The 18,006-nt window shown below is 44.9% G+C and overlaps 1 long non-coding RNA gene across 1 annotated transcript; it reads right to left on the bottom strand.

The window, feature by feature from the left end:
• Positions 1-9,316: 9,316 nt before the first annotated feature.
• On the bottom strand, positions 9,317-16,786 carry LOC143657612 (uncharacterized). Its single transcript, XR_013162919.1, has 3 exons — positions 16,173-16,786; positions 14,451-14,599; positions 9,317-12,593 (listed from the first exon to the last, which is right to left on the bottom strand). It is a non-coding gene; the product is annotated as an uncharacterized LOC143657612 (long non-coding RNA).
• Positions 16,787-18,006: the final 1,220 nt, after the last annotated feature.

An 18,006-nucleotide genomic window follows, 5' to 3' on the forward strand; every position in this document is an offset into this window, starting at 1 on the left:
AGAAGCAGATAGTTAAAGTAACAATTGTGAAATGGCATATTGAGAATTAGGACAGAAAGTGGCAGCAAGGGAGGGGGTCTCCACCAGCCTGGGAGCTTCAGGGCAGGCCTAGGGGAGGGAGGTGATGTCCAAACTGGGCCAGAAGTTGGAGGTGGCAAAGGGTGAAAGAGACAAAAAATAAATAAAAGGAGACTCCTTCCCCAAGAAAACTCTAATTCTTGCTGAGTAGGAGCTGTGAGAGGAGGAAGAAAGCTCAAGGTAGAGGAAAAGCATATTGCAGAGACAGGGAAGTAAGAGAGAGCAAAATTATTTGAGGGTGGGCAAGAAGGTTGTGGCACCTGGAGCAAAAGGTCTCTTGGCGAGAGGAGCCAGTGAGGCCAGCAGCTCCAGGGCACAGGGCCTTGCATGCTGAGCTAAGCAGTTTGGGCTTTATCCTGAAAGTTGTGGGCAGCACCTAAAGGGTAGACATGACATGATCAGATGTAAAATTTCCAAGGAGTGGTTGATGAGAATCTGCAATACGGTAAGCCTTCCTTCGCCAAACAGAGAGGCAGAAAGAAGATGGGTAAGACCTCAAGGCATTGATAGGGTGGTGGGAAAGATGCCAGAAAGAATTCTCTCCCCTGGGTTGCCTCCTGCATACAAGGCCTCTCCACTGTTCCTTTGTGAGAGCTCCCTCCTCAGCTGACCTTGGAAATGTTGGTGTTTCTTGGATGCTCTCCTGGGCCACCTTCTGGCCTCTCCTCACTCTATACCAGTGTGGTGCCCAGTCCCAAAGCATCAGCATCACTAGGGAACTTCCTAGAAATGCAGACTCTCAGCCCCACCCCAAACCTACTGAATCAGGATCGCTCTGTATTTTGACCTCCAGATGATCCTCAAGTCTAAGGACCACTGATTCACATCAACTTTGGCTGCACATTAGAGTCACATGGAAAGGTGTTTTAAAAGAGCAGATGCCTGGGTGCCACCGCAGACCAATCTGAATCAGAATCCCAGGAGTGGAGCCCAGGGATTGCAGATTCTAATGGGCATCCAGGGTTGAGAGAGAAGCCTGACCTAGAGTGGTGCTTCTCAGACTTTAATGTGCAAATGAATCCCCTGGGGATCATATTAAGATTCAGGGTCTGGTTCATTAGACCTGGAGTGGGGCCTGAGAGTTTGCACCAACGTCACTGATCTACACAGCACACCTTGAGTACCTGAGAGTCTGTCTTCCCAGTCTCCTTGGACAGTGAGTTTCATTTTCCAATCACCATACCTAGCCCCTCTCTCTTGAGCTCTTGACCTGTAAGAAAGGTTTGCAGATGAAGAACACATCCAAGACTCAACTCAAGGCTTCCCAAATTGATCTGGTCTTGTCCACCCTCCCCCAAGTTTTATCTGCCCTCTATGTCTCCTCTCTCAATGAGTCAGTGCAGTCGCTGGAGCCAAGAAAACAGTTCCTGAAGCTAAAGTAAGACTGAGTTTTAAGAAGACATAATCCGAAAAGGAAATCTAAATCTCCTGCTTTTGCCCCACCTCCTTACCTGAAAACTCCTTTTACAGTCCCCTGTGAAAGACTCCTCCCTCGTTTTGGAGGAGTTTCCAGGAGAGGCTTCGGTCTTATTCTGTCAAGCTCTTGGGGACTTTGCCACTACCCCACTGCTGCTCAGCTGAGCAGGACAAGGTGGGGACGATGACAACATACAAGTTTATTGGGTGGGAAAGTGAAAATTGTTCTGGGATACTTTGGGAAAAGAAGACAATGGAGTAATGAGAACTTTCTCGAATATAATCAAACTTCCTGGTGCATTAAAGTCAGTGTGTTTGCTGAGCTCAGACTTCCAGACTCTGCAGGGTTCCCGAGGGTGGGCTGCAGGTGGCCCAGCCCCTGGCCACTCTGACAGAGAAGGGGTGTGCCCTGAATGATCAAGGCATCTGGCTTTAGTTCCACGAGTCCCCAGCTTCTCTAGACACTCTACTTCTAAGTCAGTTTACAGATCCTGTCCTCTAGTCATCCTTCTCCAGGAGATCTTGGCTTAGTCTTCATCCCTATTAAAATATGATGCCCAGAAGAAATCTCAGTATTCTACTTGCCAGACGTGGGTCTGCTTCCATATGCACAGGAAGGTCCTCACCTATGAATGCCAGCTCATTAATTCAGCCTAAAATCACATTCCCTCATTCTTGTTCTACTGCTGCAGTGTCCTCTCTGATTGATCTCATTACCAATAACTGCATTCAAGCAAGATCTTTCCCACCCAGCACTAGTGTAATTGATGCTTTTGAATTTAAATGCAGGCCCTTACATATATCTCTGTTAAATTTTATCTTATTAGTTTCAGCTCTACATTCTAGCCTGTCAAAATCACTCTGAGCCGTTATTGTGTCTTCAGTTGCAGAATTTTCCTTTCCAGCTATCTATCATCTACAAATTCAATAAGCATGTCTGACTCATGCAGCAGTGAAGAAACCCTGAGCTCAGAAGTTGGTGATCGAGGCAGTAGCCCTAACCTTCTACATAAACTGTAAGGTTATAAAAATTTTCTAGATCTCAGTAAAATTACCTCTCTAATCCCTACTCTTCAAAAGTCTAAAAATACTGAAGTATTTAAGAGTTCACATCCTGGGAGCAAACCTTTTGGGTTTAAAGGCCAACTCTTCCACTTAGATGCTTTGTGGTCTTGACCAAGACACATAACCTCCTTATGCATCAGTTTCATCATCTGTTAAATGGAAATAATAATAGTGTCTACCTCATGGAGTTGATAGGAGAATTAAATAAGTGAATGATGTAAGGTACTTAGAATCATGACTGGCATTATATAAATAAGTATTTAGAGAATGCTAGCTATTTTATTCAAGATAAGTGATTGATTAAAGAAAAGAAAACAAATTTAGTAAAATAGAATCAAAACCAGAATCCTATAAAAGTTCTCTGTAAAAGGTGACCAGATGTCCTGGTTTGTAAGGGACAGTCCTGGCTTACTCCTATTGTTCCAGCATAATTATCAATAGTGCCATGTGCCAGCCATAGGGATGTGCAACTCAATACCCCCTCAAAGAATACTTGCTGCCCCCCACCTCCCATGAGAAGGATGGTTACCTGAAAGCCTACAGCTCTGATACCCTTCAGGACTTCTTCAGCTTTTGAGTCAAACTCACATTCTTCTCAGAACCACCCTGGACAATGACTGAGCAAAATGGTGATAGAAATCCCCAGCTATTTCCATCTAATGCAGGATCCTTCTAATTGTCAATCTTTGCTTCTGAGCAATCTGTTGGACTATCAGAGACTTTGCTGGGTCTGCACCACGGTATCCTAGCTCCCCCTACCCAACTCTGCTTCCTCCTCCTTTTCCCTTTCACAGGTGTTGCTCTGCAACAAACGCTTTGTCCTCCTAACTCCTTCTCAGTTCCAGCCAAAGTTCTAGCTTCCCAGAGGACCTAGCTGATGAACGTCCCCTTTCACTTCCCAAAAGTGGACCCAATTAGACAATAAATTATAAGCTCACTCTATTTTAGACCCTTAATTTTCCCATCAGTGCTTCAACCATCATGGCTCCCCCAATGGTATTATAATGTGCAACACACATTTTATAATCTTAATCACAAATATAATGTGAGACTGCAAGTTCCCTGACTTGCTCAAAACAGGATCATATAGGTATGTCATTTCCCCTAATCTATCTACCTGGAAGATTGCCCTGATACCCCTGACCAAATTATGAGGTTAATTCAGCAAAACTTAATGAATCCACAGCAAGTTCTAATGATCACAACATCTTTTCTAAGCTTTCTTAAACCAGGTGTTTTACAGACCATTGTAGGAATTTTCTGGCTTCTGAACCTATGGCCTTAGTTCCATCTCTCAGTTCTCTCGGCAGCTTTTTCCTTGTGGCTGGAGGCTCCTCTTCATCTTCACAGTCCTGTCATTGCAGCCTGAGTTCTGCCTTCTCCTTAGTGAAAGTCAACAAGCCCTATCTAAACACCCACAAAAGAAAGAGAATAGAGACCCTCTTCTCAAGGAGCTCACTGTGTAGAGGAGAAGGCAAATCAAGAGATGGTTTCAGTATAAAATGGTTCCAATAATGACAGAAGCCCAGAAGGGATATTTGCCCCAACTCCTTCACTGAATGCTCAGTAGAGATTATATTTAAGCAGGGTCTTGAAAGATGAGTAACAGGGATCAAGGCAAATGAATGTTGGCAGGTAGACTAATGGAAGAAGTCAGGGAGAGCAGGTGAGCAAAGGCATGGGAGATTTGAGGACAGGTAATAAAGGGGTAGGAAACTGAGACCAGAGACCACCTTGGGGACCCAGACCCTGCAGAGGTGGCAATGACCAAGCAGGCTACAAGCAAGGCAAGTAGCAGCACAATGAAGTGTGGGAAGAGTCTTGCTTCCTGTCTTTGCATTCCCTAGAGGAAATTTGGTCTCCTAAAAAGGAACAAAGCATCAGCCTTGTTCACTTGTCTCTAAAGTTTTCTCATTTCTCTGCCTATGGCTAGATAGATAAGTGAACCCAATTTGGGAGGAAGAGTTAGGACTGTGGATTCTGCCCCAGGTTCAAACCATGTTCTCCCATCCAGCCCTCTTGTAATAAAGCTGAAGTAGTGACCCTCTATCAAACATATAGCAAACATATAACTATTACTCAATATCCCATCTTATGAGGCTTTCCCCAATTCCACAACAGCTGTTGTGATTACATGCAACAGATCTAATCCAGCCAATATGACCAAGCCTTCCCCTGTAGGCCACACATCCTGCTGGGCAGTTTCTCTGCCACATTCAACTGTGTTTACTGGATTACCTGTAGGTGCCATCAATCTGAGACCCCGCCTGCCCTAGACCAGGCAGCCTATGAGTCCAGCTGGCCTGTGGAAGAATAGTCCAAGGAATGGCTGAAGGAATGAGGAGGGTTTTCTGCCTCCTTAAAGTTGCTGTAAGCTCCTTTTCTTGCTAAAGAGTGGTTCTGACTTGGTTGCTCCTCCAAGACTCATGGCTTCCTTTGATCACATCCCTAACCCCCTCCTGCCCCACCACACCAGGAGCCCAGCAAGATGGAATGGTGCCCTCACTTCTTCCCTGCTGGAAGGTGCTGAGCCATTAACAGGATCTCTCAGGCAGAGCATAGGAGGGAGAAGGTGGGGTGGGAAATTGAATGGCCCACTTTCTGCTGTGGTGAAATTATTTCATAAACATTAGGGAGAATGATCACTCCTGCTCCTTTTTGGTTCAGAGATGGGTGGTTCTTCTTCCCATAGATTTGCCTACTTTACCATCCACAAAGAATAAAGAAATTCTAACTTTTCTCATTCATTTGCTTATTGTGAAATGTGTTCAGTTTTACCATGAATCAGGCGCCATGTTGGTATCTTAGCTTCAGACTTAAGGGCCCAGATCCACTCCCTTGGTCTCCAAAAGCATCTTGACTTCCTTCCTCCTTCCACCCAGTCTTAAGTCAACTGATAGTATGTTAACTCAACTGCTCTCAGTAGAGCCAGAGAGAATCACTCTTGAAGACAGAGTTGATATGTCTCAATAATAATATTCATTCATTTCTTTGTTCATTCAACAAATATTTATTAGATCTGTATTACATGCCAGGCACTGTGCTGGCATGTGATGCAGTGATGGACAAAACAACATCTCTGCATAGTCTAGTGTCCTAGAGATACCTGAAACAAATAGACCCATGAAAAAGTTTACCACAAATAGATTTATCAACCTGGAAGGGAAATACCTGAAACTTGGAAGTTTTCAAAGAGAGAGAATAACAGGATTGGCTGGTCAGGGAAGGTTTCTCGAAGCTGGGACCTGGGGGATGAGCAGGGCTGACTGGCAGAGGATGGGGTAGCCTCTGCCTCCTACCTACATTTTTTCCCCACCTCTTGCAAACCCCTTCCCCTGCCATGCTGCAGACCCAGAGAAGAGAGACTCTTCCCACTGCAGCTTGGTTGCCCCTTCGTCCCTTCAAAGCTCTGAGTCAGCCCAGGAGAAAAGGTGTATCCCAAAACTGGGATTTAGGATTTTGCTTGTCCACGGCATCAGTGGAATTGTGATACCATGCCCAAGAGAGAGGGGAGGCAGCAGTGCTGCTCCTGCTCCCAGCAGCTGGGGACTGGCTTTCCAGCAGGAGCTAAGCTTCCAGAGAGGGGCTTTGGAATGGTCACATTAAGAATGATAGTGGCAATAAAGTTCTATTAGCCATCTGGAGCAACCACAGGCTTTCCAGGCCAGGCCCTGGGCTGCCAATGGCTGCTGACAGATGTGGGCAGAGAGAGGCTTCAAGGGATGGGAGCGGGGGCCTGTCTGGGATGGAGGTCAGTTAGAGGGATCTCCAGCAGGGGCAGTCAGGGCTGCAGGGCAGCAAGACACCTCGGCCAAAACACCTGGAAGAATTCTGTTTCCACTTTAAGTACAATCCTCAAGAAACAATAGGGGTATTATCATTTAGAAAACAGCTTGCCTTTCCTTGGATAAATGTGGAAGATGCATCTAAGGTATCATGGATTATTAGAAGGAAATCCCTCCCTCACCCTCCATGCTGTTCTCTGGCTCTCCCACAGGCACTACCTCAGTTGGGAGTTCTACAAACCTGGGTTCAAGCTCCAGCATGGCCACTTATCTGGCTGTGCAAACTTGGGTAATTACACAGCATCTCTGAGCCTCAATCTTTCATCTTTAAAGTGAATATCATAATCTCTCTCCTCCCAGATTTCTGGGAGGATGAAACAGAATGGAGAACTTAGAACCCTTAGCCTCACACCTGCCCTATTCAGGCTCTAGTACTGGATATTATTAGTATTAAAAGGGGCTGTGGTCTTGGTCTGAAGGAAGATGGCATTGGAATTGAGGCTGGGGTGAGGGGGAAGCACCGAGAACCCCGGCATCTAGTCCCAGTCCAGTCCCTCTACCCCCCAGCTGTGGGCCTGGTTATTCTTTGGCCGGGTGACAATATGCTTCCATCCCTCCCCATCTCATGACAGTGAATTAACAGGAGCACAAACACAGGTGTCATTATGATTTATGGAGTAATTAATAAACAATTAAGGTGTCTTGGAGCACAATTACACATTTTATTTCAGCTGCCTTGTGTAGCGATGGCTTGGCTTGCTCACAATCAGTGTCGAGGGCAGTCCCTGATGCGTGGTGGTGGGTGATCTGGAAGGGTGCGTGGGTTTTATGTAAAACCAGAGAGTGGGGAGGACACAGCCATTGGGATATAACATCTAATGAGCTGTCCTCAAGGGCAGCCAGTCCTAAACCTGTGCCTTTCCACGTTAGGTCTCTGCACAGGCCCTGTACCATCCTGGGTGCTGAGAAGTGTCTCTGGGAGATCTGCTCGATGGGCTCCTGCAGCCAGCCAGGAGATGGCAGGGCCCAGAGAGCCAAACCCTGTCACTGCTGTTGGGGCACTCAAAAGGCTCACATGGCTCAGTTTGAACAATCAGTCTCCTCTCCTGGAGCAACAGCTTCCCCTACAAGCCTCCCTCTTTTTACCCACCCCCATTCCTGGCCGTCCACTCTGGTGAAGCTTCTGGGTATGCCCCCATCATCCACTCCCTAATCCAGTTCCATCACCACATCCTATCTCCACCCTCTAGACATTGTCCAGACCCGCCTACTCCATTCCACCCTTACCACTCCCACCTTAAAACCCTTTAGGACCTAAAACTCTGCCTCTGCAACCATTGGAAACTTCACTGCAACCACATGGCTTTCCCTGGGGCCCTCACATATATAGGCCTGGCAGAATGTTTACTATGGCCAAGTCAATTCTCCAATAAGCCCTTCTAAATGTAAATAAGCATCAAAACCTTCTGAAGCCCACACAATAGTTTTAACAGCCTTCTTGATATTCCCTCTACTCCCTGCCCTTATGACTCCCAGGCGCTTATCACACCAGGAACACACACATACTCACAAAGGGAAAAATAAATATGATTGATGGAGTGAGGGAGGGTGGGTACAATCATCTTTAAGGTCCCTTCCAATTTCTGACCAAGCAGGTGGAATGCACACTGTGGCCTCGTATAGTCAACAATACCCTGAGAGATAATCGTTACCTTGCCTGGGTATAGAATTCATAGCTCATAATCCTTTTCTTTCAATGTTGATAAATATTTTCCACAGTCATCTGGCTTCCAGTATTGCAAATGAGTCTGATGGTCCTTGCTTTGTAAACAACCCACTTTTTCCATCAGCAGCCTGTGAAATTTTCTTTTTCCTTGGAGCTAAGCAATGCCACATGACCACTACTGGAAAATGTCTGTGCAACCATCCTGGAACCCTCAGTGGGCCATTTCACAATCAAGACCATGTCTTTCTTCAGTCAAGAATTGTTTCTTCTGTGATTTCTTTGATTATTATTTCTCCATCTACCCTTCTAGAACCCCTGGGTTTTGTTCTGGTTTTCATTTTAGATTTGTTGGTTTTATCTCTTAGCTTTTTGCTCATGATCTATACCTCTTTGTATTTTTACTTTGTGAGCTACTTCTCCCAAATGATTATCCAGAACACTCACCAATTTGGTTCTCAGCAATGACCAGTCCCATTTACAGTGTGCTATCAAATTGCTTAAATTTGAGATTTCAATTTTTTGTTGTTTTATAAAGTCAGTGTTGTTCTCTAGTCTTCCTTGAGAGTCCTTCCTTTTATTCCACTAAAACTCTCCTCTGCCTCATCATCTTGTCCTACCTTGGCAAAAGCCACCTGATCTGATTGTTTACTAAATTCCCTTAAGTGGCCATTGAGTTTTCTTTTTCCACTCATGCTTTTATGTTCTCTTGGCATTCATTTGGTTCCAGCTCTTGAGGATCTCTCAAACTAGTAAGAATCAGTAATATGTTAGATTTGTGCCTCTTGGTGGGCTGTGAGTGAACGAGCTATCAGTGATTACCAGCCCCCCGCCCTCCGCAGTGGAAGAAGGAAACAGGTCTGCCCCATATGATCCCCCATACAGGAACAGAGGTGGTCCTCTCCCTGCTGCACCACTGCCTGGCAGACTCAGGCAGCATTTCCAAGGACCCCTCGCATCCAGCAACAGATGCAGCAGCTCTCTGAGGGTCCCTGTCTTAGTTTGCCAGGGCTCTATTACAAAGTACCACAAATTGGATGGATTACAACAGCTATAATATATTGTCTCACAGTTCTAGAGGCTAGAAGTCCAAAATCAAGGTGTTAGCAGAGCCATGCTTCCAGTGAAGTGTGTAGGGTTCTGGAGGTGACTCGTCAGCAATCCATAACTCAACCTCTGCCTCTGTCACATGGCCGTCTCTCTCTCTCTCTCTCTCTCTCTCTCTCTCTCTCTCTCTCTCTGTGTGTGTGTCTGTCTGTCTGTCTCGGGGTCAGTCATCTGTGTCTTTGTCTAAATTTCCTCTCCTCTAGTTTCCTCTAGAACTCTAGCCATTTTGGATCAGGGCCAACTTTAATCCAAGAGTTTGACCTCATTTTAAGCAATAATACTTTTAAATATACTATTTACAAAAACTTCACATTCACAGGGCTGGGGGTGGCGATAGGGGTGGGGGTTAGGACTTGATCCTGTCTTTGTGGAAGACACTATTCAATCCATAGCAATGCAGGTGGGCCTCCCAGGGAGTTGAGAAATCCTCCGTCAGCCCAGTCCCTGGGAATGGAGAGTCTTCTCTACCCTGGTCACTGGGCCCTCACCTGAACTACTCTTCAGACCAGAGGACCACCCAGAAACCCGTGACAGCTTTACTCCAGAAGGGAAATTGTTATGCAAAGAGCCTGGAGGCCATAGCAGTAGGGACTAGCCTCAAGAAATCAGCTTCCCCCAGCCTCCACTATCAATATTATCATTCTAAGACTTCCTCATCACTATTCTGGAAAAACTGAGTTCCTCTGGAGTAGTTGAGTAAATGGTTGTTTTCAAGGCAGTTATGGTTGAGCAGGAAATGATCTGATTTGGGAATCTAAAGGCATGGATTTGAGACCCAACTCTAAGCTTTTTGTAACTGTTCAAGTGCTGTATCACCATGAGTTATCTCTGTAATCATATCACTGAATGAAACTAATTGGGAGTCTGGTTGCTGAAATAGGCCCTTCCATTGCTCTCCCAGGCAGCAGATACTTTTCTGCAGAGCACTTTACTCCAACTCTTTGGGGGAAAGGGAACTACAATAAATCAAAGACTAAACAACAATAACAGAAGCTACAGCATATTTTCACAGTATGTTTATAAGGACATCATACTGAACAGAGCTAAAAGGCTTGCTGAAGTCAGGGTCTTTTACATCTTTTGCTTTTGCCTTATCTTTCAGACCTGACATGTTGACATAGGAGGAAATTAAAATGGTCTGATGTGATAGGTTCCCTGCATAGTCACGTTGCTTTTCATCCAATACCCTCTGGTTTTCTGGTATTTGTAAATTAATTATTGGATGATTTGTTGCAATATCTCTTGCATAATAACAGTGCCTGTCACAACACATGACATTTATAATATGTTTTTGAGTTTCTTGGCAAGTGCACTAAGCAGATGTAAATTATTAATGTTGACCTCTATATGATGGCAGATGATCAGGCGTGGGGATGAGTGGACAGGTTGGGCTCTCCCTCTGTGCAGGCTAATCCACTAATCAAAAGCTCTTTTGAGAAAGAGATCTGTAAAAGTAATCCTTATCTTCACCATAATTAGCACAGTCACATTTCTCTTCTTCTTTCCTTTTCCTTAGTTGCTTCTTTGGTCCACCAGGTAATGCATCTATCCAGGAAATTCTCATTCAGTCAGCATAAGGATGGCTTTGAGTACACCTGACTATTTGACCCAAGCAAGAGGAGGAAAGTCTCTACCTTGTCCTAACACCTGTCAATTCAGTGATGCTGGAAGCCAAAGCCAGGAAAGCCAAATCCCAATCACGAACCACAGACAGCAGTGTGTGACATCTTTTCAAGATCTGTTCTGAAGGAAAGGGATAGATGTCAGGGGAATTGGGTTCCAGTCTCAATTTCCCAGTGTCTGGCTGGAGCAGGTTATACAGTTTCTCAGGTCCCCACCTGTCCACTGAAGGGGCTTGACTAGATGTCTTCAGAGGGTCCTTCCAGAGAGTAGTTCTCCACATTAGGTTCATAAGATAAAATTTGTATTTTATTAGGTTCATCAAATCCAGATGTACTCTTTGAATGAAGGAGAGCCAGATTCTCTGGCCACTGGTCTGAAAGCTTAATGGCCATAAGGCCTATTGGGAAACTCCATGGATTTAGCCAAGGATGGCAGCCTGAATAAATTCCAGCAAAATTTTGTAATAAGCAGTGGAAGTCTTTACCATTACTACTCCTTGCCCTTCATTCTTTCATAGTTATCTTTCCCTCTTTCTCACTCTAAGCTTTTGGTGTTTTTATATCATCCCTGATGGCCCTAGATATCCTACATAACTCACAAATTATCCCCCCACCAAAGGAAGAGGGGGTGAGTTAGAATTAGGAAAAGGTTCAAAATTGAAAACTCATCACATTAAAAAGGGAGTCTACCTCTGCTTTGCGTCCTGGATTCCATGATTGAATTAAGAGAAACCATCTCTCCCCATCCCAGCATTTGGAACTCCAAGAAAGAGGGGTGAGTTAGCATTAGGGAAAGGTTCAAATTGAAAACTCATCACAACAGAAAGGAAGAAATGCCTGCCTCTGCTTTGCATCCTGGATTCGGTGATTGAATTAAAAGAAACCATTTCTCCCAGTCCTAGCATTTGGAACTCCAGGAATTTCAGGGTCGCATGATAGGACAAGCCCAAATGGGCAGGAAGAGCCCAGCGCTCTAGTTCTGTTGCTTCCACTTATACACTGGGTGACTTCTCCCTAAGCCTGACTTTTGTGCTGTAAATTATGGGAGCTGACGAAGGTTCTCTGAGGCCCCTTTTAAATTCTTTTTTGACTCTGAAATTGTGGGGCTCACCCTCACCTTTCTCCTCAGGGGGGAAATAGATTATGGTGTCTTTATCACCAAACAGTTGCAGGGTTGGGGGATATCTGGTAAGCATCCTCTTTTCCTGCTGACTTGGGATGAAGTCTTTTACTCCAGTTTGCCCCTTGTGTTTTCTATAAAAAGGATGCATCCTAGTCTTTAAGAGTTGGAACCTGCCCAGATCCACTTCCAAACAGTAGGCCAGTCTTCCTCCCCTAACAGTGCTTTGAAATGTAAAATATAGGCTTGTTCTGTTGTTTTTTCACCACCAACCTACATTCCAGAGGAGCAGAGCTTGACTGTTGCATTCTGAGATGTGCTATGCATCCATAATGCCCTTAGCAGTTCCCACCAGAGGCGGTGTCACCTTCACAGCCCAAATTCAGTTGAAACTTGCAAGCTAATCAGATAGGACAGTGCCCCTGGGTACACAGCCGGAGGCTCAGTCCAAGCTCCAGAGCTTTCCTGTTCCAGACCCTCTGGGCCATAAAGCTGCCAACATAGTCCCACAAATGTTCTTGCCAGTTCCAGGAAGGCCACAATGAGGGCCATGGCCTTGAAGTCCACACAAAGGAACCTGCTGAATGATTTCTAGATGAGTTAGAAATTCTTGATTCAAACGAAGCTCTCAGGTTTTTAGCCAGTCATTTAACCTCTCTGTGCTTCAGTTTCCTTTTCTGTAATACAGGAATAATAACAACAGCCTTATCTTTTGTGAGGATCAACTGAAGTAAGAGATGTAAAATAAAATACCTTGTAAACTAGCAGCTCATGATGGGGAAGGTGGCATCATAATTGCCAGAAAATTGTTTCCCAATAAGCATGCCACATCCCCTTCCTGCTTTCTGGAAATCCTATCCCCCCAGGTCCAAGACCCAGAAAGGTCCCCAGAAGATTCTGATCCACACCACCCCTACCATGCGCTATGAGGTATGAGGAGCAACTGACAGTATGTGGGGTCCATTCCTCACCAACATTTGGGTGACTGGGGAAGGAAACACACAAGGAAATTGTAGATGCAGACCTGGCCCCATGAATACTGAGAGGCAACTTTCCAGTTGGGAATAAGGCTAGATTAAGGCACCTAAAAAGTTCAGACTAAGTTGAGATGGGGTCATGGAAGCACCAAGCCAGACTGAGTTGCCAATGAAAACACGTAACTTCTAGGGACTGCTGGAATTTTTCATTTTCTTACTGCTTTACTCAAGGTTGATCAAATCAGGCCTTGACTCTCAGCCTCCCAAAACAAAAGTTTTTCCATTAAAATTCAGTGGTCAGCTGCCATGGCGGAGACCCAGGTTTGATTACTGGAGCCTGCCCATGAAAAAAAAAAAATCAGTGATCAAAACAAGAAGTGAGGCGTGTGTCCTTTCCTTCCTCCACCCTAGTCCTGGGGATGGGACTTCTTTAATGCAGACTTTGTGAGTGCAGTGGATTAACCACTTCTCAGTTAGTCACAGAGGTTGGGCCTACTACATCAAAAACTAAGCCCTCCCACCTGACTTTGGGCTCTCTGGACACCCTTTGATATCAGAGAAGCCTGGAAGACAGCAACCAGCCAATTCCAGCTTAATGATGGCATAACCCCAGATCTTGGGCTTTTAACTGTTATCCACATTGACTAATAAATCCCCAGCCATACTCATGTTTTCCCATATGCATATATCCATTAGCACAATACTAGGTCCTTAAGAGCCAACTTGTATATCCAGAATGGTCTTTAGACAACTTTTAAGACTCTGGGCCCTTGAAAATTTGAATACTTGGTGAACGCATCACAAATACTATTCAGGCCAGGCCTATATGTAAAATAACTTCTGTGAGAGTTTTAAAAATGACCTCAAATTTTTGACACTTCTCTTGTTGAAAAGTGGAGTCTATGTCCCCTCCCCTAGAATCTGGACAAATTTATGGTTGCATCGACCAGTAGAGTGTGGTACAAGTGATTGTCTGACTTCCAAGTCAAGGTTGGAAAAGGTCATGCAGGTTCTACTTGTATCTCCTGGAACATTCATTCTGGGGAAAGACAGCTGCTATGTAAGAAGTCTATCTACCCCGAGACCTCCATGCTGAAGAGATCACATATGGGCACTCCAGCTGAGTACTCCAGTAACAATGGGCAGCAATGCAGCCATGTTTGTGAGCCATCTTGGACTTTTGTCCTACTCGAGCCTTCAAATGGCTGCAACTCCAGCCAACTTCTGACATCAACCACAGCAGTAACCCCATGGAAGAACCACACAGGTGAGCCCTCCCAAAATTCCTGCCCCCACAAAATCCCAAGCAAAATTAAATGGCTGGTTTGAGTTGCTAAAGTTTGGGATAAGATGTGACACAGCAACAGTGACTGAAACATCCTCTAATTCCAATTAAAAAAAAAATAAGTGGTGAATATGAGGGGTGGGCATTTCTTCAGATCACTCAATCCCATCACCATCAACCATTCTCACGCTCCACGGATGGGAATAAAATTTGGTAAACTTTCCTAGAAGCAATTTTGGCAAAATTCAGAGAGAATGCTAAAACCTCTGTACCTTTTGACCCTCCAGTTGCAATTCTAGGAGCCTGCTGTCATGAACTTATTACAAATACATAAAAAATTATCTGGGGTGCATGGGTGGTTCAGTAGTACAATGCTCGCCTTCCATGTGGGAGACCCGGGTCTAATTTCCTGACCACGCACCTAAAAAAAAAAAAAAAATTATCTGAATCATCTGTAAGGATGCTCATTATTGTTATCTGTAATAACAAAACACTGGGAATAACCTAAATGTCCCATTAAGGGATTGGTAAAATAAGCCATGATGCATTCACACATGTTTTTAAGTATATTTGACGACACATTATTCATGATTCGTGATCTATTGGTAAATAGAAAAGGAAAAGTGTGATGCCCAAAATGGCATGAATGTGAAAAGAGCATATGAATCCAAGCACTTTCTGGAAGGTTAACAAGACCACCAGGCACAGCTATAAGCCAAGAAACAATTCCCAAAGCCTCACAGGACTGTGCATATTTAAACTTACTGGTGGACAAGAAGCAATGTGAAGTCTTCAGAGGAGGCAGAAGAACAAATAGAGTGGAGGTGGGAAACCAGAGACCCTGAGACTGAAGTTCAGAAACCAAAAGTTAGAGGGGAGCTGGGAAAATAAACCACAAGTCTGGAGGACCATCTAGGCTTTTGTCCAGCTGAAGCCCCAAGAGCCCAGGCTTATCAATATGAGCAGAAAGTGAAATTCCATATACAGTTTATTATGGAACCATATAGAAAGATAGCACTAAGTGTGTGCCGCTCTATGGGGCTGGGGTCACTTTGGGGGAGAGCACTGATAAAGAGCTCCTGGAATGGCCTTGAGGGCTTTCATCAGCAAACTGCAACTACCAGCCATATGAGCTATTTAAATCTAGATGAATTAATATTAAGTAAATTTATAACTCAGTCCTTCTGTCATACTAGCACATTTCAAGTGCTCAGTAGCCACATGTGGCTGGTGGATACCATATTGGACATCATGAAAAGCTTTCTAATGGATAGCACTGCTCTGGGAATTGCTCAATCTGGATTATAAGATTTCTAGAGAAATGACAACCATGGCAGGAAGAGGAATTTGATGTCAATAAGTCCATTGAAACCCAACACTCCCACTTATCAGATGTGAGATCTTGGGTCCATCACTTAACCTCCCCATGTCTAAGAGTCCTTATCCATAAAAAGGGGGGCCGGCCACGGTGGCTCAGCAGGCAAAAATGCTTACCTGCCATGCCAGAGGACCCAGGTTCAATTCCCGGTGCCTCCCCATGTAAAAAAAAAAAAGGGAATAGCATGGCTACCTTGCAAGATGGTCATAAAGATTAAATGATTTAAAGAGTGCAGACCTCCAGGTCAAAGCTTACATGTAGTAGACACTCAAAAAAACAGTAGCTGTCACACTAGTGAGGATCCTTGGGGTCCCTCCAAGAGTGGCTCAGAACATTCAAACCAACCAGATTTCTGAGAACCCTGGAACTTTTGTACCCAGAATCAGCCTAAAAGTAAAAGGCTCTTCAGTGGTTTTTAAATGTTTTTTGTTTGTTTATTTGCTTTTTTGTGGATGAAACTCAGACAGTCCTGGGAAGGTCCCAGTGGGTGAAGCAGGCCAAAAAGAAGTTAACTTTTAACATCTTGCAAGGCAATAGAAAAACTAATAATATGAAATAAAAATTTTAATTGACCAAAAAAATAAAATAGGATTTGTATGATCACCTGGTCTCTTACCTCATGCAAACCCCAGCTGGTGAACACCTAAAGAAAGAGATCACAAGACACCCAGGAGCTTTGTAGGCATCATTCAGACATTCCTCTCATCTCTAACCTACAAATGGAGAAACTGAGGTTCAGCAAGGCTTCCAGTGGTGGAGCAGGCACTCAAATCCACACATTCTTTGCTGCCTACCGAAATGTCTCACCATACTTGGCTTTCTGAATCACAGTCTAATGCCATCCACTGGGAAGACAAGTCTGTCTAGGGTGCTAAGAGGGGACTGGAAGCCTTGTCTTGGAGGATTGGCTAGGGCCAACAGGACCTCTGCTATTCCTTCGGAAGGATGAAGAAGAACCCGGTGCATGCTGTCGGCAGTCACACAGAGGAACAAAAAACACTCCCAGGCTTTACTTAGTGGAGAAAGAAAAGAGAAACAGAACACCCAACTTGTGGAAATGGAATCAGGTGTCCACTCCAATCGGGATTGAGCACCGACCTCAGGTAGGAGGAATGAGGAAGGATTGGCCTTCCCAGGGTGGGCAAAGCAAGTGTAGACACAAATACTGCTGTTTTCATTCAGCTCCTACATAAACCACAGTTACAGAGCAAGGGAGCCAATTTCAGCCTGACAGGAGTAGGCATAAAAAGGATATGTGGAACTGTTCGCCTCTTTCCCAGCACGGCATAACCACGTTATAACTAGACAGAGTGCTTGAATGGGCGCCACAGCTAATTAACAGTGCCCCTTTTAAAAGAGAGCTCTGCTTATTTTATGGAAGCATTGAAAATAACTAGCAGGATTTAAAATCAGGCTCTCCTTACTCATTTATTTTTCCCTATAACTTGAACTGTGTTTTCTCTGGGTTCCAAATTAATGAAATGCTTATTTAGAAGCTGTGACCATCTGTGGCTGGTGCTGCCTCGTTTACATCTGCTCCCTACCCACAGGTGAAGGGTTCTCAGGGCATGGTGAATTTCCCAGGATGCCCAGGCCTAGGAGTCCCAGTTTTGTGGAAAGCTGTGCTCTGGGAAGAGAAGTCAGACGCTAGGGCAATGCTTCTCCTAGGGGCCTGGCTCCCAGCTGCTCTGCTGAGCAGTCCTGACAGCTGGCATGCTGGCCACCTCACCTGCCACTGTGGCATGTTAACTGATGCAGGGAACTGAGAGACCTCACTCCAGCAAGTTCCTTCTCTCAATTGTAGGCATGGTCTGTGCAGGCTGGTGACCAGAGATGCCCAGGTTATAACTACCATCTGCTCCCCATGTTCATTTTCTCCTTCCTAGGCAAGAATGCCAACTCATGATGCTTCATCTTTGCTGCTTTATTGCTTGCCCAGCAATGGTTTCCCTTCATTTACCCATGTGATTAAAAAGAAATTAAATGCATTGCATTCCCCTCAATTAATAAAGTCATCATTAGAGCCCACCTGCCTCTGCTGCTCCATGTATACTCTCCTGATAACCGTTCCCTCTCTCTCAGCTTTGGTCATTGCAATCCTGAGACCTGTGTCCACTACAATGGCAGGTATAAACAGCCAGCAGAGAACCTCCAGCTCTACCCTGGGATCAGCCCGACTGGTGGACAAATGCCTCCTCAATGCAGTCTTAGCAGTAGCTACTGGACTGCCACCCTGGCCCACCTAAGCCAACAAGCTTCCCTTATTCCAGCTCACTTTTCTCTTCTCCTAGTTCTAGACTTGATAACATTAAAACACCAACTTTCAGAGCATACCTTGATCTCATGTTTCCAGACTCCCTCTCTGGCCAGTCTCTCCAAATACAGCATTCTCGGTTCCATGCAATGAGAAATTGATGTGCGCCTACTCTCTGTCTGGCAATGTCCAGGCC

The sequence above is a fragment of the Tamandua tetradactyla genome, chromosome 15 (genome assembly GCF_023851605.1).
Source record: "Tamandua tetradactyla isolate mTamTet1 chromosome 15, mTamTet1.pri, whole genome shotgun sequence".
NCBI lineage: Eukaryota > Metazoa > Chordata > Mammalia > Pilosa > Myrmecophagidae > Tamandua > Tamandua tetradactyla.